This window comes from Osmia lignaria, chromosome 11, assembly GCF_051020975.1.
Source record: "Osmia lignaria lignaria isolate PbOS001 chromosome 11, iyOsmLign1, whole genome shotgun sequence".
NCBI classification, from domain to species: Eukaryota; Metazoa; Arthropoda; class Insecta; order Hymenoptera; family Megachilidae; genus Osmia; species Osmia lignaria.
In genome coordinates, this window is record NC_135042.1 from 3,917,529 (window position 1) to 3,935,768 (window position 18,240).

An 18,240-nucleotide genomic window follows, 5' to 3' on the forward strand; every position below is an offset into this window, starting at 1 on the left:
TTATCGTTACCTTGCATGCTGGTAACATCCTATCGTCGTTAACTGATTGCTTTAATTACCGGGGCATTCCCTGCTAAGAGTCCAATTTAGTCGTCTGGCAAAGTTTGCGGGGGCGGAATTGTGGAACGCGTGGAAGCCCGGGTGTAAAGTATGCTAAGCAAGTGGTGATAATTTCAGTGTGATTGCCATTATCAGTTCGATACGTGATTTCACCGCTTGCTAAAATATGTATCGAAAGAATAGATTACCTTGAACGCGATAAATTTCAATGAAATTGAATTAAGAACTACCGAACACGTGAAGTGTATACGTATAATATCTTCGGCTCACTGGAGGTGCAACGCCTTAGACACAAGCCCAATGCAACGGGTTAAACGTAATTACATAGGACAACATTGTAGGCGACTTGTTTTCACCCCGTTAATTAATTACTCACACGGCACTGTGACTTCCTTGTATGCGGCGTGTTGATTAGTACAGTTACGTGCATAGATGGCTTTTCTCGGTGAAAACTATAGAGGAGAAATGCAGTTCAGTATTCAGGTGAATCTCTGCTCAGATAATTCATTACTCGTGTGATTTGTGAGATAGTATTGAAAGCTTGAAAATAATTTTATAATTTATTTTACCTGTACCAGTACAGTATACATTTTAATATTTCTCCAAATTCTGCTAGAAAATAAAAAGAAAGTTTATTGGGTCTGAAGGGCGTGGCAAAAGTCGAAGAAAGGGTTAAAATAGCCGCAAACATTTATCTGGTCGACAGTGATTTCCGGCACGACTTTAAACGATCTCGCACCTATTCTCGTGTCGTTGCTCGGGCTTTTTCACGCGGTTGTAAAAACGCTATCGCGAATGTTTTCAGGCAATTAATCACGCGCAAAATAGATGCTGATTACGAGGGCGACGCGCCGTCGCTTAATTAGCTTCGACCCCTGGCGAACCGGACGACTTCGTTCGGTAGCTGGAAAAAGAAACGGGAAGCTAGAAGATAGATCGAAAAAAAGATAGGAAAAAAGGATATCCTGAATCCTTTCAACGTGTTACTTGGTCCTGTCGCGTGGCATCTAATGATCGTTGCGACATCAGGGATGTAATTACCAGGGTCGTCGTGTACAGTAGATATGGAGCAGAGTAGGCTTCCCTAAGGAAAATGGTGTTATAGGGGTAGCAGAAATGTTTAAAACCTTAATTTTCATATTAATATTTAAAGTGATTTAGTAAAAGAAATAACGAACGTAACTACCGAAGTAACCAAAGTGTACCATTAATCGTTGATCATACTTACTTTACACAAAAACTTTATAACCATTATAGAAACGAGGAGCTTATTATCCCCGAAGGAACGGGAAGCAGGTCACGGCAATCTTTCCTGATATAAAAATAATCCCAGAAACGATGTGATCTATTCATCGTTTTATATTCACCGAGGTACACTTTATAATTATAGCAGTCACCATAACGTCACGCGCTCCGCTATGGCCTCTGAATTTCAAACGACCGCTCAAAGAAGATCACCACTCGATTTTATTTAAATTCTATCCCCGACGAGAATCATATTAACCCTTCGCGGTCGGCAATATACGAACAGTTCATTTTTAACGTCAAAAAATCATCATATTTATTCGGTGAAAATAAATTCCCTCACTTTCATAAAAGGTAATTAAACTGGCCGTGATAAAATATACTACATTGTGTTTTATTATTAACGAATCGTTGAACTCACTTTCAACTGCAGAGGATTGAATATATATTAACAATACTATTCATTAATCTAAATATACTCTAAATCTTTATATCTTTTAAATTTCAAATTATTCAAATTTATATATTTTGCTAAATCAAGATTGCTTATTTGAGGTGATTAATATGGTTCACTTTGGAAGTTCATATTTTCCGATCGAACTTTGTCAAAGCAATACAGTATTTATGTATTCATTAGCTATACATTCTCTAAATATTGTATTAAATTACTGGCAGCTATTGTGGTTACATATCCTGATTAAAATCCATAAAGGAACAATACTCGAAATTCATTCGGCTCTATTGTTTGCTTTGATGTATTACTACCTATTTTGCATTAAAAATATTAATCAAACGTTTATGTAGTTACGTTAATTAAATCGGTGACTTAAAGAACGGTATAGTTTAAAAATTACATTTCTAAATATTTAATTAATTTTAATTTTCTAAATTTTGATAATCGTACAGTATCGATTATCTCCCCTTTCGGTACTTCTCAATTACATATGAAATTTCTTAATATTCAATAATTAAAAATTATATTATTTTCTTTTTTAAATATTGTCAAAATTAGGGTTTTGAAAATTCCTGCTTTCCCTATATCCTAGAGAAGGCTACTTTGCTCCAGACTGTACATGTTGAATTATAAGCGGTGGTACAATACTTTTCTGTTATGAAATTCTGTCAGATAATTTGATTAATACATAACAGTTTAATATTTCATCCTGCGGGTGGTTGGCGGATAAACGAGGCAAGCGGGTAATACAATAATTAATCATTGAAAATAAGTAGACGACACGACGTCGAGCAGTATCGACGATTCAGCAGAATCGCGATGGTGCCATGCGGTTGCTAATAATGCAAGTAGCTGGCAGAAGACGAGCCTCCACCCCTTCGAGGCGAGGCGTCTCGACGCTGCTCGACGCCAGCGACGCAGAAGAACAACGGGTTTGCAGCTGGGAGAGTTGCTTCGTTATCTTCTTATTAATGGTGATGAAGTTGCACGGCCGAATTATACCGAGGCTCGTAAAAACCGTTCAAATTCCGTGGGGACCCGAAACTTACTATGTTACTTTGGTAAATGAAAAAGTAACCCGCCTTTCGAAGAAGAAAAGCGACGAGTTTTAATCGATGCTTTAATAAGAATAGCTTCACAACAATTACCTTGGGAGAAAAAATTATATTTTGGTCCTTGTGTAATTATATCGCAGATCTTCGAATTCAATTTGAGTTAATTTTTTTATTTCAATTTTGAAGATTTAATAATTTTACAAATATTAATAACATTGCAATAGTAATTTTCAAAAATAGAATTTTTCTAATGATTGCTGATAATCATTTAATTTTCATGAAATTTAACTTCTGTTAGGTACATTTTTAGGTAAACTCAAACACTGAATCTAACTCTATCGAAATATCTAGCAAAGGATGAACTTATCGCTTGAATAATTGCGAAGAGATAAGACTTACACTCTGAAGTCTCACACAGCATCAACTTGTGTAAGCTCCTTGAATACTGGAACTCTTGAACTCGAAGTTTCTTGCTTCTATGGTTTGAAAGTTTGCGAAGTTCAAAAGCTGAGGAGTTTAAATTTGCGTGAATTAAAAGTAACACACTTTTTCATTTGTTTCCTGAAACTAGCAGCTTTTTGAAAACAAATTCCAACATAGACTGTGAAGTTTAATAAAAGATTGTTAGGTAATTATAGTTAATTTCAAATCTAGTTAAGACAAATTATTTCAATCAGTTCGCAGATAACTCGGAAAACATGTACAAAGTAAAGTGAGGCTTAATTATCCTGGTCATTCGGTGGGGATCTATTTTAATAAATGTAGATTGCCTAAAGGTACATTTCGCACCCCATAAACGATTATCGTTAAGCGCCTGTAGGCGCTGTTCGTAAACGGCAAAGCTTCTCGTCAGACGCTTATAAACGCTGTTCGTAGTCAAAGGGTTATTATACTCCATACCCATGTACAATGTCAATTTCATATTGAATTCACGTGGATATAAATCATTTTATTCATTTCGGAAGATAAACATTGTTTTTCGATAACAAAGGGAATACATGTCTTAGATTCTGTTGTTAAGATTATTTAAATAAATAATAAAAATTTATTTTCAAATTAACGATAGCATAGATTTCTTGGAGTCTATGATTTTTGCAATTGTACCCGCAGTGGAAAATTATTCTCCTAATGACTATGGTCTTAAGAACCAGCGTTATCTATCATTATTAATGGGAATGCAAGATGTCATTCGAAGGTGTAATTCGCAAAAGCATCGATAAGATCAGGCGAATGTGCAAACAAACGGTGTGCCATTTGTCATCGTGTAATTCGATTCGTCGGTCGGTCGGTGAGGTCCTTGTAGGCTGCAACCTCGTTGCACGCCCGGATGGAACTTAATGCGGTACGTCACACTATGCAAATACGGGATGCTCCCGGGGATAACGCAGGCAAGAAATTGCGTTTGACGCGCCTATATCAGCCGGTACTTAAGGGGGTACATGCAGCTCTATATGGCTGCGCTTGACGCGCCTATATCAGTCGCCGTTCAAAGCTGAATATACATGTACATCCACCTGTACGTTTGTGTGCAGAGACGTGTATTCACAACTGGTAGAACGACGGAAACACGAGGGTATTTCTAATGCAACGAGGCTTCGAAACCGCCTTACGTAAGCGTTGTAAGTGCAATCGAGGAAAGTGTTTCAATGAGTGTGAGCTATTTAGTGAGAATCGTGGCTCTTTTTATTACATTTCAATGGTGCACGAATGGTTAATTACTGATTATATGACGTCTTTGATTAATGTGATCAGTGTTACCAGTGACCAGCATTGCAAATTTAATTTAAAAAATGGAACGATTATAGTTTGAATAATTTCAGTTATAGAGTACCGTGTCTCTGAATAATTTCCAAAGAAAAAGAACTGTTCGATTTTAGGCTGAAAAGATTTCCATCTCCTTATTAGCAAAATTATTCATTTCCGTAAATTTGTTACGTGTGCTATCAAAATGGAAACCGTCATAAATTTGTCTGATATGAAAACAGAAAGTACGCGTGAAAGATAACCGCTGATAGTTTTGGCGGTCATAAAAAAGGATTCAGCAAATTTTGCCGAGTTTTACGACCAATAAAGAAGAAAGGGATCGATGATAGCTAGGATTGATAGCATAAAGGACTCACTCGAATGGAATTCATATGATAGCCATTTGTCCAAATACTGGGATTTCCTCTTTTTCCTTTAATACATATTATATCGTTCATTATCTGATATTGATTACATTTTTCAATTTATTTTATTTGGCAAAAATTTTATTCTTGGACAATTTATTGAATTATAATTATTCATTGAATTATGAATTTCAAATGGTTCCCACATCGAATTCTGGTGGTTTCAAGTATTACTTGATCAAAAATTCTTCATTAAACAACCTAGTTAACTCTCGTTTGCATTACACAGTTACCTATTTACAATATATATATCTATCTATCTACCTCTATGTATTTTAAAATAATTTCACCATTACGATCTATAAATCACCCAGCGTACACGATATTAAAAGGAATTTCAATTAATATCCCTATAAAAGTATACCTCACTAGAATTCATTAAACTACTGCTTATTAATTATTCATACCCATAAATTACCATCAAATTATCGGTAGTCTCGATTGAAAAACGTGACAATTATTTTTTTCCTTTTCAACACAATTGTGAATTCTAAAAATCGTCTACAGATCTACAGATCCTATTGTTTAATTCTGTAAATTCTGTTTTCCAAATGTTCTGAAGGTATTATTGGGAAACTCTATACATATAGTATATCTTCGATTTCATGGTAACAGAATGAAAACGAATCGACGTGAATCATGGAATACTGTGAAATGGAGTTTGCAGAATACATAATCAACGAGATAGTATTTGAGATATCAAGAGCTGCCTGTAAACAGTCAAATGAAACCACCTACATTGGCTCAGTTTGTCAAACAGATTGCTGAAATGCAGAGATAGTTATGACCTGAACACTATGTACCATTATCACCCCGGAGACCGACATTTAGTCGTGACATGTTGCGCATTTAATGCTGTATTGTTTTCGAAGGATGGTAATATAATACCAAAAGTAGTCTAACACGAAAAAATAAGAATTCTGAAATTTGTCATTTAATGGTTTTATTCGAAATGGTATAAAGATATCACTTTTAAAAATGATGCACAGCAACTGTTGCTTCCAGCAAAAGCTTCCTAGGTATAATGTACGTTTCCCAGAATTTTTCCCAACGAAACCATATTACCTGCAAGTGCAACGTGTTTGCTATTCCATGTTGCATATGCAGAGCAGAGTCTAAAAGGGAAGGAGTTATGAAAATCCGAGACTTTGTAACGCATCTGACCTCTTCCTGTTGCATTTAGATCTCCATACTAAAACGTAGCAAGATTTTCTGAAGGATTTAATCTGACCAACTTTAAGAGCCCTGTTGGTATCAAAATAGGCGGACCAGTTTATTAGACGAGAAAGGGATGTCTGTACTTCGTAGACAATGAAATCGGTGAATAAATATTTCGGACTATGGACGTGTATCGTTGCTCATTTCAGCATCGTTCTGCACACCCGAGGGAAATCTTGCGGTACCATAATTCTTACGAACGTAAACTAGAACCGACAGGGTGAAATAATACACTGCCGCGTTGTTAGAGGTAGAGGCTCCTTCTGAAAATCTTGGCCAACGACTGCATAACATAAATCCTTCGACGGTTCACCGATTAAACGAGACTCGACGATTTCAATTTACATTTTTCTATGCTCGCTGACTTAGCTCCGACCGGGTTGTTCTCGTACAATTTCTTCAAATTCAGGTCGTGGATGAAAAATGTTGAAAAATAAGGTTATTATTTAAGTTCAACGAAGAGCTTGAAAATTATGATTTCGAAGGGTGGTAGCTTAGAAAATATTCAATTTTTAATATTCATAAAAATCGAGAATAATTTTGGAAGTTTGGGAGTTTCATGTTCAGTTGAAAAATAAACATAAATCATAGTAGGGGCTGAACAATGCGATCGAAGGGTTAAATTTACAAGAAAGGTGTATGTAACGTGGAGAAATTTCTCTTTACTACTGTTATTCCGTTTGACTCCAAGAATTCTACGACCAAGGTTTCGAAATTATAGTAGCTGACACGCGAGTAGTTTGGAAGGGACGGTCTTAAAAGAAAGAGAACTGCTGAGCTCACGAAAACGTGGCTCCTAAAGGGTTCTGGTTACAGGACGTCATTCGTTGTCACCGAGACTTCTCATTCGAGTAGAATGTAATTATAAAGAATTAGGAAAAATGGTACTTCCCGAGGAAAATAATGGCTCACATAATGCAGCATGCTATCCTCGGAACGCTTGAATTATCGTCAGGTTACGTTTCGTGTTGCTGCGTTCGAGCAACGACTTCGCGAAACGACTTCGATCACGCTGATCTGCATTTCGTGCGAGAACCAACGTATTGCGTGATTTATCCGTAAGTTAACTCTGTGTTTATGAAACTTTTTTTTGGCGGGAATCAAGTGAAAAGTACTCGTAAAATAAAAGGCACAGTGTATAATCTTATGGCGTGCAGCGTACTGCTGATGACAAGTTGTAAATTCGTCTGACACGAATCGCATGATACTCATTTTGAAAGATAGATTAGTCCGTTGGGTAGCTAAGTAAGAAATAATGATATCATTTATCACAAATTTGAATATCTGAGAGAGAGAAAAAAAAAAAAGAAAAATTCGAAGTAATATTATTTCTAGAAAGATAGACTTTGTACAGTGTTGAAGAAAGTAGGTTTTCCTAGGAAAAATAGCGATATATGAGAAGTAGAAATTTTCAAAATCCTAATTTTGACGGTATATTAATATTAAAAGTGATTCAGAAGAGAATAATTTTTTCTCTTTCCAGTCAGGGTTAATTTGAAAAAATCTTCCACATGGAAATTATTTATGATTGATTGTGCTCCATTATAAAATCATTTGTTACGGTTGAAATCAACAAAAATGACCATAATGGCTTTTTAAAAGCAAAGGAAATAAATAAGTGCTTGAATTATTGTTCACTAGAAAAGCATGGTTTAATCAAAACGAATAAAAAAGACTTAACAAGCATACACGCAAAAGTCATTAATTTCAGAATTGCAAGATATTTTGAAATTGTTGAATTAAAGCGAAAACAGCTAAAACTGAAATAGACACATTATGAAGAGGTAGATGAATATAAAAGTAACAGCAATATTTTAACATGCGTTGACCTATGAACTGTTCTCTCGGAAAGTACAGATACGATACCGAATGAAAAGCTGGTATTGTTGGACAAGAAAAATGATACCTATGCGATTGCAAATGATATTCAGAAGCAGCCGTATCTTTTAGATATGACCGACGCAGATATTTTCTACGTTATAATATCCGCACATATATCGTATGAATTTCATATACGAAAGAAATATGTATACTCTACAAATAAAAATTTACTACTTCAAATTCCTAATATAATTTTCGCGCCATTTAAAATTTCTCATTCTTCATTTATTTATTCTATAACAAAATCTAGTAGCATAATTTTCAAAACAATTGATCTTTACCTAAACAAAAAATTTGTCAATAAAAATGATATATGGCTGCAATATTGGAAAGCTACAATGTTCGAAAACAATTCTCAATACACTAGAGCGTTTAAAACCAACGACAATGTAATAACAAGAGAAAAAGAAAAGCAAACAGTTCTCCACCCCCGAAGCTCGATCCTTCACAAACGAACGGTTGTTTACGAAAATTTATTCCCGCGTTTCCATGGCCATTGTCTGTCTCTCAAAGTTCACCGGTGCGTTTTTGAGGTAGCCTGTAAACGGGGGACGGGGGCGACCGGATCAGGTCTGGGCGGTCGTAAAACTAGCGTAATTAATTTATAACCATCAGCACGCGTTGCCACGAACATAAATCTCCCGTGATAAATGTTCTAGGTGGAATCAAATACCGCGTCCTCGACCGCGAGTTACACGTCTGTCCCAAAGTCATGCTAACGTTCGCTTCCGAATACAGGGGGTCGAAAGAGGTTGAGTAGTTTCTAGCTGAGTACCTGTATCTTGGATACCTATACCATGAAACGATCTGCCATCCGTCTTGTCTCTCGTGAATAAGAATGGATGGTATGTAGGAATATTTAAGGGTTCTATATCCTGCACCCTGTGACACACGGGGTTCATGGCTCATCATTTCTTCGAAGGGTCGAGGGAAGAAAAATTTTTGTATTCTTTTTTTCAGACTTTTTATAACAGAATGATCTGGTTATTTTTAGACTTTTATATCAATCGATCGTATGTTTTTCTTAGAGTACAGTGAAATCTTTATTGCTGGGAAAAATAGGAAGACAAAAGTATATTGGATAATAGAAGTTCGAATAATGGAATTTTCAAATGATACATAAAATCTTGAGGATCGTATATTATTTTTCTCTTATCAGTAATGGTTGCTTTCCCTAAGAGATATTTTTATGAATAATGGGAATAATGTATATATATTGTGAAGAAACTTTTATTGGTTCAAATTTTTTTTTTCAAAACTTGGGTGCTTTCCTTTCCTATTTTATAATTTTTATCCGATTATATCCGATACCACCCATATTTCGTTTCACCCTAATGTACACATATCTGTACCGTGAAATGTGTTTTTAAGTACTGGGAAAACTTTTATCGCACAACTAAGAGTTCGCACTTGAGTCGCGAATGGTGAGGGAAGATTGATTGTTTTTCGCAAGGTGATGAATCTAAGTTGACCCGGTTATGTCGGTGTCAGTGTGCGTCAGTGTGTAGAGGGGATAGTTGACGTGGTCCTTATGCTGACCGTAATCCGGCTTATCGAGTAAACCCGCGTACACCTGTAATCGTTCGGCGCGTCAGGATTAAATGTAATCCTTTTATGCCGCGATACAAGGACCGTCCACCCGCCAGAGATCGTTACGGTGTAGTTTTCTAGCCGTAAATGGAAAAAATCATTCTTACGTTCCTTTTATTCGCCATCAGTGTTTTCTATCATTTTGTTATTTAACTTTTTATTTTATTCCTATCTTTTATATGATTTTCTAGATTCTATTTGGAAGATACAGAACATATCCTATCTTATATATTTGATCTATGTATATTCTATACATAGAACTGAATGCTTGAATTTCGTGCAATAAGCTTGGAGATGAATTTATAAGCCAAGGCTTGTGTAGTGTAGGAAAATTTGTGTGTTAGTGTAATGCACTGTTGAATCGTTAAAGCATCTACATCAGAAGCGGATTAATCCGCTGATGAGGGCTAGCTTAACGTAGGGATACATGTTAATTCCTAGGCATTCCAGGAATAGTATTTTAACAGTAATGAATCTTCATTCCATAGAAGATACGATCTCTGTGATTCTACATTCCTTTCTGTAATTAATAGGAGCTTTGATGGGTATACAGTATTTCAATTAAGGATTAGAGATTATCTTTTAAAACGATTAATTTGTTAAATTAATCGGTGATTATTCAGGCGAACAGTGCGTTAACCCTTATTGGAATTCTCAAAGTGTTCCATGAAAAAGTAGGATTTGAGAAGAAAAAAATTGATCAGGGAACGAAAGAGGTTCGGAAACCGATCGGTATGCTGATTTCCACGCGTTTCCGGCCGCTTGTTTCGGCCAGATTATCCAGATTACATCGCGATTAACTATCCTGCCAGTGTATAGCTAACGCGCCATCAATCTACCCTATCCTCGTCTGACTGCGCTGGAATTTAATTTAGATTCGCGGCATCGATTCGAAGATTTTTTCTCAAACGTAACTCCCGCGTTTATTTCTCTCGTCCACGGTTTTCCCTCTGCCGTTGCTTTATCCCAAAAGGCAGATAGATAAACGAGCGAAGAGGCTGGCAATCGTGGGGTTGAAAGGACAGTCATTCGCTAATGTCGGCCACAGACGCGCGTCTACCTTGATATTCCTCGAGGTTTCTTCGTTGACAAACATCTGAAGATACCGGGACAAGTCTTAGCTCGCAGCCAACAATGTGTCGTCGACGTCCACGTCGCAGAATAATTTGCGAAATTATCGTGGCACGCTTTTTCCACGGACGAAAACTCCAACCCCGGTCGACCGAGTTTCAAGCCCCCAACGGAATAGCACCCCGTGACTTCGCCCCGAGAGGGGTGGCGACGATTGTGCTCGTACATTAACGCCAGGAGATGCCGCGTGTTAGGTCGTTAATAATTCTACCGGCCACCCCCTTCATACCGCGCAAGCCTCCAGTATTTATCCGACACCAGGTCGTAACGGGCCTCGGATTGTTACCTCCCTGTGGTCGGGATCATAGTGTTTCTGGCCGACCACTATGCGAAGAATTTGCGTTTTAGCCGCTTTAGAAATTGTTGCTGTTCCTTGATAATACACGAAGAGGATGATAAGGTGTTGCAATGGAGGGTAGAGATTGGATGAGACTGATAATTTAAAAAAATCTGAACAAGTGAAAATGGTTGGAAAATTTATTCAAAAAATATATTAAAATTTTGCTTTCATACGCAGATTTTATTTTATAGAACGTTGAATTAACTTGATACGTTGAAACGAGCGTAACCCTTTAATCCTTTACGGTAAAAGTTCGTTGAATTTATTCGACAGACTTTTCTGTAAAAGATGGTATATTAATATTAATGTTTGCCGTTTTTCGCATTTTTCATATTTGTCATTCCGTGTGAACGCTCTACCTCTGTTAATCAATTCTGTTTAAGTTTCTGCAGTTAACTTTCACGTACAGACAGATTAAGTTATTTTAAAGACAGAATTGATTGCATGTTTCTCAACTTCGTTGCTTTGATACTCGAAACTTTTACGGTTTATCATACTTGATAACTCGAGATTATTAAAAGATGAAAAATTGAAAGAAACCAAATATATATTATAATGGTTTAATTTGCAATACTTGGAATATCATTTTATTTTAAATGAGGTTTCGCTAGAAAAAATGGTGATATAGGGAAAGCAGGCATTCTGAAAGTGCTAATTAAAATTCTCTCGCGTAAACGTCAAGTGGTGGGGAGAGCCACAGACTTGTATACATATACGGGGCCTGCTCCCCTCTATCGTCAGTCACCCCGCGACCGCGTAAGAGGAGAGGTGGATGCTCCGGAAAGGTGCAACGTGATTTGATCGTAAGTGTACATCTCTGCAGAAGGAAACATTAAATCCGATTTATTAACCTCTGAAGTAAAGCTGGAATAATGCATTACTATCAAAGGTCTTCGATTTCCCGTTTCCTACGCTATTTCTCTTGTGACCAACATTTCGACTGTACAGAAAGAATCGAAGGTATCGTGAAGGAAAAAGACGTAATAGAGTCTCACTTGGCCCGATTGCCTCGGAAACGAACGAATCCCGATGGTAAAAGAGCATCGTGGAAAGATAACGTAGAGAAGCGTAATCCCATGGAGCTCTGCCTTCTCTCGTCTCTCATTTTACGGTTAAAACACGAGAGTCCTGATTTCGTCTTTGAAGGTGAAATTAGGGGTGTCTTTGTACTTCCCTGCACGTACCGAACAAGTACAAAAAAAAAAAAAGAACGTTCGACACAGAGCCTGCAATTGACATTACACCAGAAAAATAACGGCTCGTTAGAGTAGACGCTTTTGACCCATTAAAAATCTTTGAAATTTCGATAGCAATTTGATTATTATTATTTTAGATAGCAAGAGTAATATAAAAATTAAATTTTTTGTTTCTTTTATTGTCAGTATATTAAATTCGTGGTAAATTTCGCCTCACGCGTGTCACTTGATTTCCCTGTTTATCATTGATCGAACACAAGGAAACGTGGAAACGTTCGTTTTCAAAATGCGAAGGCGATTACTCGAAATTTGCACGCTCTTTCTGAATAGGTAATCAGAATTCTATTCAACCGGCGTGCTGATTAATGACTTTATCGAATCTCTATCGACCGATACACGAGGCCATTGTTCCCCCTGTTCGCCGACAATAAACGAGGAGAATGATCGAAAAAGGATCGACGACGATTTGAATCAACCATCGGGACAATAAGAATTGGGGTCACGTGCAATTGAGTATCACGCTTTGAGTTGAAAGCTTGCGAAAGTTATTGTCGGTCAGTTCTGAAAGCAACTCGAGGTGGACGTTCAACTGGCACGACTTTCAATTAAATAAAAAAAAATAGAGATCCTCCTTTGTTCCAGTCGAAGCGCTCTTTTTTTAATTAAATTATCTGACCGTGTTCAAACGAGAAGAATGTACTTGCGAATGGGACAAAAGGAAATCAGGGGGCAAAAAATGATTTTTGTTGCGAACGTCGAGACCACCTCGAGTGCTGGACTGTCAAAATTAAAAAGTTTTTTCATTTCACTGTCGGCATCGATGTTCGAGGAAACTTTGTCCTTCCGGAAATGCGACATTCGCGCTTCGCAACCACTGTGTTCATTGTATAAGCAAAATGCAATTTCAGTTACCTCGATTTGGTTTGGAAAAAAAGTTATTGACCCGTTCTGATATTCGATAAAGTTATCGGAAGTGTGTAATTTTGAAGAAATTTTCATTTTTTTGTTTATGATCTATGTCACGTTGAAAATCTTGTTAAAATATAAATCCTTTCGCGTTTTTTAATTATCATTATTATGTGCTTGTGTTTCGCGTTTAAACATTGTTCTATTTTTTCCGCCCGTTACTATGGTACACGTTCTTTTTTTACAGGCAACGGGTTTAAAAATACGCGTTAAATACACGCTGCTGTTCGTGATTTTGTATAACTTAATATTACGTTGAAACCTCTAAGTAACAATGAAAAATACACAAATTTTTGACGTTAATATCTGTGAATATTAATGTATACTGTGCTACCTAATGAACTGAAGGGGAATAAACATAAATAATGAAAGAAAGAACAATTCATATGATTTTTATTAAAAAGGAAAATAAATAAAATAGGGAACATGATAAAAAAAAAAGTTGTTAGTCGATGGTGGTCAAATAACCGTATTATTCATTATTACACTGCTTCTTCGCTAACAATCAATAATTACTTATTAATGTAATTAGAGTTTACTGAAGTTTCAAGCGAAGACTAATTTATTTAATATAGTTTGGAGTTGTCGTCGCCAGTCGGAATCAAATACTCCAGAAATTAGCTTATTGTTGTACTCTGATATTGAATTCACTCATTTTTATTTCATAAGAATAGAAGGAAATTTTAAGTAGTTCATTTTAAGCTGTTCTTGAAATTTATTCTTTCAATTTCGATGCTGATCGAGCACTGTAGGTTTCCCTAGGGAAATGATGTTAGAGGAAAAGCAGGAATTCTCAAAACCTTAATTTTGGCGGTATCTAGTTCTCTGACCCCCAGGGGTGACTATCTTATTTCACTTGTCTGACCACCCAGTGTGTCTGAGCTATTCTACTTGTCCGGCCACCCACCTCTGTCGATGGGGGGTTAACTCTGATTTCCATCTCTGAATCTGTGAACTTAGCCGCGTGTAGTAGTATCTGTGGGTCTGGCTGTACGAATACAGTAGAACACAAGGCACGCATAATTAGCGGGTGGAAGGCGGAAACGTGACCGAGGGTAGCGCGGAATATGGTCGAAGAAGTATATACGATTGAAGCGGGTCGCGTGGCATGTTTGCATGAAAATTGAATTGCCATTGCTGCAACCAGTGCCGCGTTTCTCTCTTCTTTGTTGATATTCAATTCTGGGCGTCGCGAGGCAAGTGAAGGAAGGTCAGAACGCCGCGGCGCCAACGGCCAAAGGAAATTAATCAAGCGACTCTGTATGCCGGCCGCGCAGCGCACCTGAACTGAAATTGAAATGCTCAAGAGGAGGCGGTGACCCGCGTGAATATCACTAGGGTTATCTGAGCTACATTGCCAGCCGAGAAGTGGCAAGACCTCGGTTTAACTTATATCGAACCGATCGAGAACGTACGGCTGGCAATTCGGTTGCTGCATAAGTCCGATTGCCTTTCGAATACGTGGATTACGCGAAAATTAATCAAACTTGCAAGAAACCTTCGCATAATCATTTAGGAGAGTAATCTAAGAATTTTGCAATGTCCAAAGATTCAAGGATTAATGAAAAGTTTTTGTGACAGATATTTGAAAACAGTTTGAAAAATTAAATCTTTAATTTTAGATGATTGCACAAAATTATAATTATGTATTTAAAAAATGAATCACTATTTTAGAGGCAAATCGAGAGAAGCGATCAAACATTTCTCCACAAATAGATGCAAACGTTCAAATTGAAATTTCTGTCTGATTTAGCGGAAGTCAGGTCGGTTAACATGTGCAGCGTGAATCAGATTCAACGCAAGCTGCAAGAAACCATAATAATTTCCCTCCGACGATCAATCAGCGCGAAACGTTTTCATCTCATTCCAGCTCGGCGTCGAACTTGAATTAGTCCCGTTAATTTCCTCGTATAACCTCCATCGTTCGTTCAAAAATCGACGGCATAAATCGCGAGATAAAGGGTCTAGCCGTATAAGCATAGTGAATCGGCCCCAGTAACAATTTCGGTTGATATTGATATCACATATTGCTTTTTGCCTAAACAACAATTGTGTGCAATTTCAACCCCCTACCCCCTCTGATAAGGGAGATATGAGGGTAAAACCCAAAACCTTTACCATTTTTTTTCTCGGAAACTATTTAAGATATTTGATCACGTTAAAGTGCAAATAGTAGGTATTCATTAGTTGTATATCATATTTTTTTTTCAAAATTTTTATTCGATGATTAAGGGTTGAAAATTAATAAATAAATCTTTGAAAATGATTTTTATAAACAATCCCTTGGATGACACCCACCGAAAAAATTAAGAATAATCCTTTACTATTTAACTATTATCTGTAAAAATTTCAAGAGTGTCGGATTGGTACATCATAGTTAAAAATAAATAAAACCAATGCAACGCCCTTTCATAAGGCAAAGCCGGCCTGAACGTTAGAGGCGCTCAACCTAACCGACCTACAGGGGAATACGTAGCGCCGACCAGCCACGTTTCTCGTACCAGAAACAGCTCTCAGAAAAGTATGAGCTCTTCTTTCCCTAAACTGTGTGTTAATTAACAGTCATTTATTTAAATAATATATTAACAATTTAAATTTTTTAATTAAGTTTTCTGGTCTTAATTTTTAACGTCCGTGTTTTCACGGTGTTTCTCGTTTTAAGTATGTGGGAGCCCTAAAAAGAGCTGATTATGTTGTACGTTACAAATGGCACCCTTATATAAATGCAACTAAGGTGTTCCTCGTTTTAAGTATGTGGGAGCCCTGAAAAGGGCTGATTATTAAGCCCTAAAAAGAGCTGATTGTGTTATGTATTGTCAGGTTGAAGTATATGATTTGAAACAGAAAACACAAAAACTTTTTTTAAAAAAACACGCTTGTAAATAAATTTTAATCTTCGTCGCTATTTTCATCAATAACTGGAATAATGTTAGTTTTGTCAAATAAGTGAGTTAAAATTTCGGACGGTTTAACTATTCTGGATTTATAACGCGCATGGGATAAATAATAAATGATCGCGACGACGTGGGAGCAACAACCTACCGTTCTGTTACCATTCGGACAATCGCATGCATATTGGTTTATACCCGCGTAACTATTTACGTTTGATTTGTATTCTATGTAACAATTGTAAGTTTTACCGTTTATATGTCGCGACCGAACTTTCATTTTTATAATGTTATTGTTTTGTTGTAAATATTGTACATTTAACGCGTCATGTTCGTCCAATAATTCCGCAAGATAACGTTTTTACCGCGAGATTTTAAAGTTTGCAAATTCTATCCAATTAACGACTCCTCTATATTCGGCAACAAGAGGGAACAAGACAGTGGACACTAAAATCATGGACTCAGGATCGTACGCTTTACCCTTTATGATGCGTCTATTTACACGCCAATTTAGGCTCCGTGATTGCGTAAAAAAGTATCAGGGCATATAAACCGCATTGGAAAATACACCATTTGTACCATAAAACGCGCTTAACTCTTTTCTGGACACCCATATACTTAAAACGAAGGTCACCTTAATTGCAGCCATTTCCAGGTAGTACTGGTACGCTATAATATAATTAACCCTTTTCAGGGCGACCATATACTTAAAACGAGGAAAATCTTAGTTACAACTATTCACAGGTACCAGCTACAATTTAATTAAAAGTAATACGTACGTGAAAAGGTAAAGACGGAAATAGTTATAGAAGTCTATGTTCTTTACAGCGTTGAATAGAATGATATTGCATTTATAACTGTGATACCTTCTTTGACTATTAAAAGGACAACTAATGGCATCTAACACAGTGCCATTGTTCAAGACATGATATAAATCTGTGATTTAGGGCTCCCACATACTTAAAACGAGAAAGACTGTGAAAACACGGACGTTAAAAGTTAGGACCAGAAAACTTAATTAAAAAATTTAAATTGTTAATATATTATTTAAATAAATGACTGTTAATTAACACACAGTTTAGGGAAAGAAGAGCTCATACTTTTCTGAGAACTGTTTCTGGTACGAGAAACGTGGCGGGTCGGCGCTACGTATTCCCCTGTAGGTCGGTTAGGTTGAGCGCCTCTAACGTTCAGGCCGGCTTTGCCTTATGAAAGGGCGTTGCATTGGTTTTATTTATTTTTAACTATGATGTACCAATCCGACACTCTTGAAATTTTTACAGATAATAGTTAAATAGTAACGGATTATTCTGAATTTTTTCGGTGGGTGTCATCCAAGGGATTGTTTATAAAAATCATTTTCAAAGATTTATTTATTAATTTTCAACCCTTAATCATCGAATAAAAATTTTGAAAAAAAAATATGATATACAGCTAATGAATACCTACTATTTGCACTTTAATGTGATCAAATATCTTAAATAGTTTCTGAGAAAAAAAATGGTAAAGGTTTTGGGTTTTACCCTCATATCTCCCTTATCAGAGAGGGTAGGGGGTTGAAATTGCACACAATTGTTGTTTAGGCAAAAAGCATTATGTAATATAAATATCAACCGAAATTGTTACTGGGGCCGATTCACTATGCTTATACGGCTAGACCCTTTACAATTAAGTTATATTTAACAAAGTTCGACATTTAAATGTACATGAAACAGAGGGACGATATCGATCGTCATTAGTCTGCTGAAAAACAAATTGCGAAGGAGGCACGTCGAGGAAAAGAAGAATGCAGGAAGGAAATGAATATCGAGCAGAGAAATCTGCTCGTTTGGCACGTTCTGAAGCACGATGCCATTCTCGAAACGAAGATTCGATGTACAGACGCCATGATGTTCGGCAATGTTTAGAAATCCACGCCAAGTCGATGTCACGATGCTATCGGTTGGTGTAAACGTTGAATATAAACATCCGCAGAACGTAGCATTGATCCATGCTTCTATATATCGATCTAAAGAATTTCAAATTTAATCTAGAAGAAGAAATTTTAC

At 36.7% G+C, this 18,240-nt stretch overlaps 1 protein-coding gene and 1 long non-coding RNA gene across 3 annotated transcripts in view; both read left to right on the forward strand.

Moving 5' to 3' along the window:
- Nucleotides 1–18,240, forward strand: part of Sol1 — a 362,434-nt gene that overhangs the window by 241,474 nt on the left and 102,720 nt on the right. The window lies entirely within an intron of this gene.
- LOC117604164 (uncharacterized) overlaps nt 9,846–18,240 on the forward strand; it is a 53,840-nt gene continuing 45,445 nt past the window's right edge. Inside the window, exon 1 of the long non-coding RNA XR_004581393.2 lies at nt 9,846–11,945. This is a non-coding gene — a long non-coding RNA (uncharacterized LOC117604164). The remainder of the gene's footprint in view (nt 11,946–18,240) is intronic.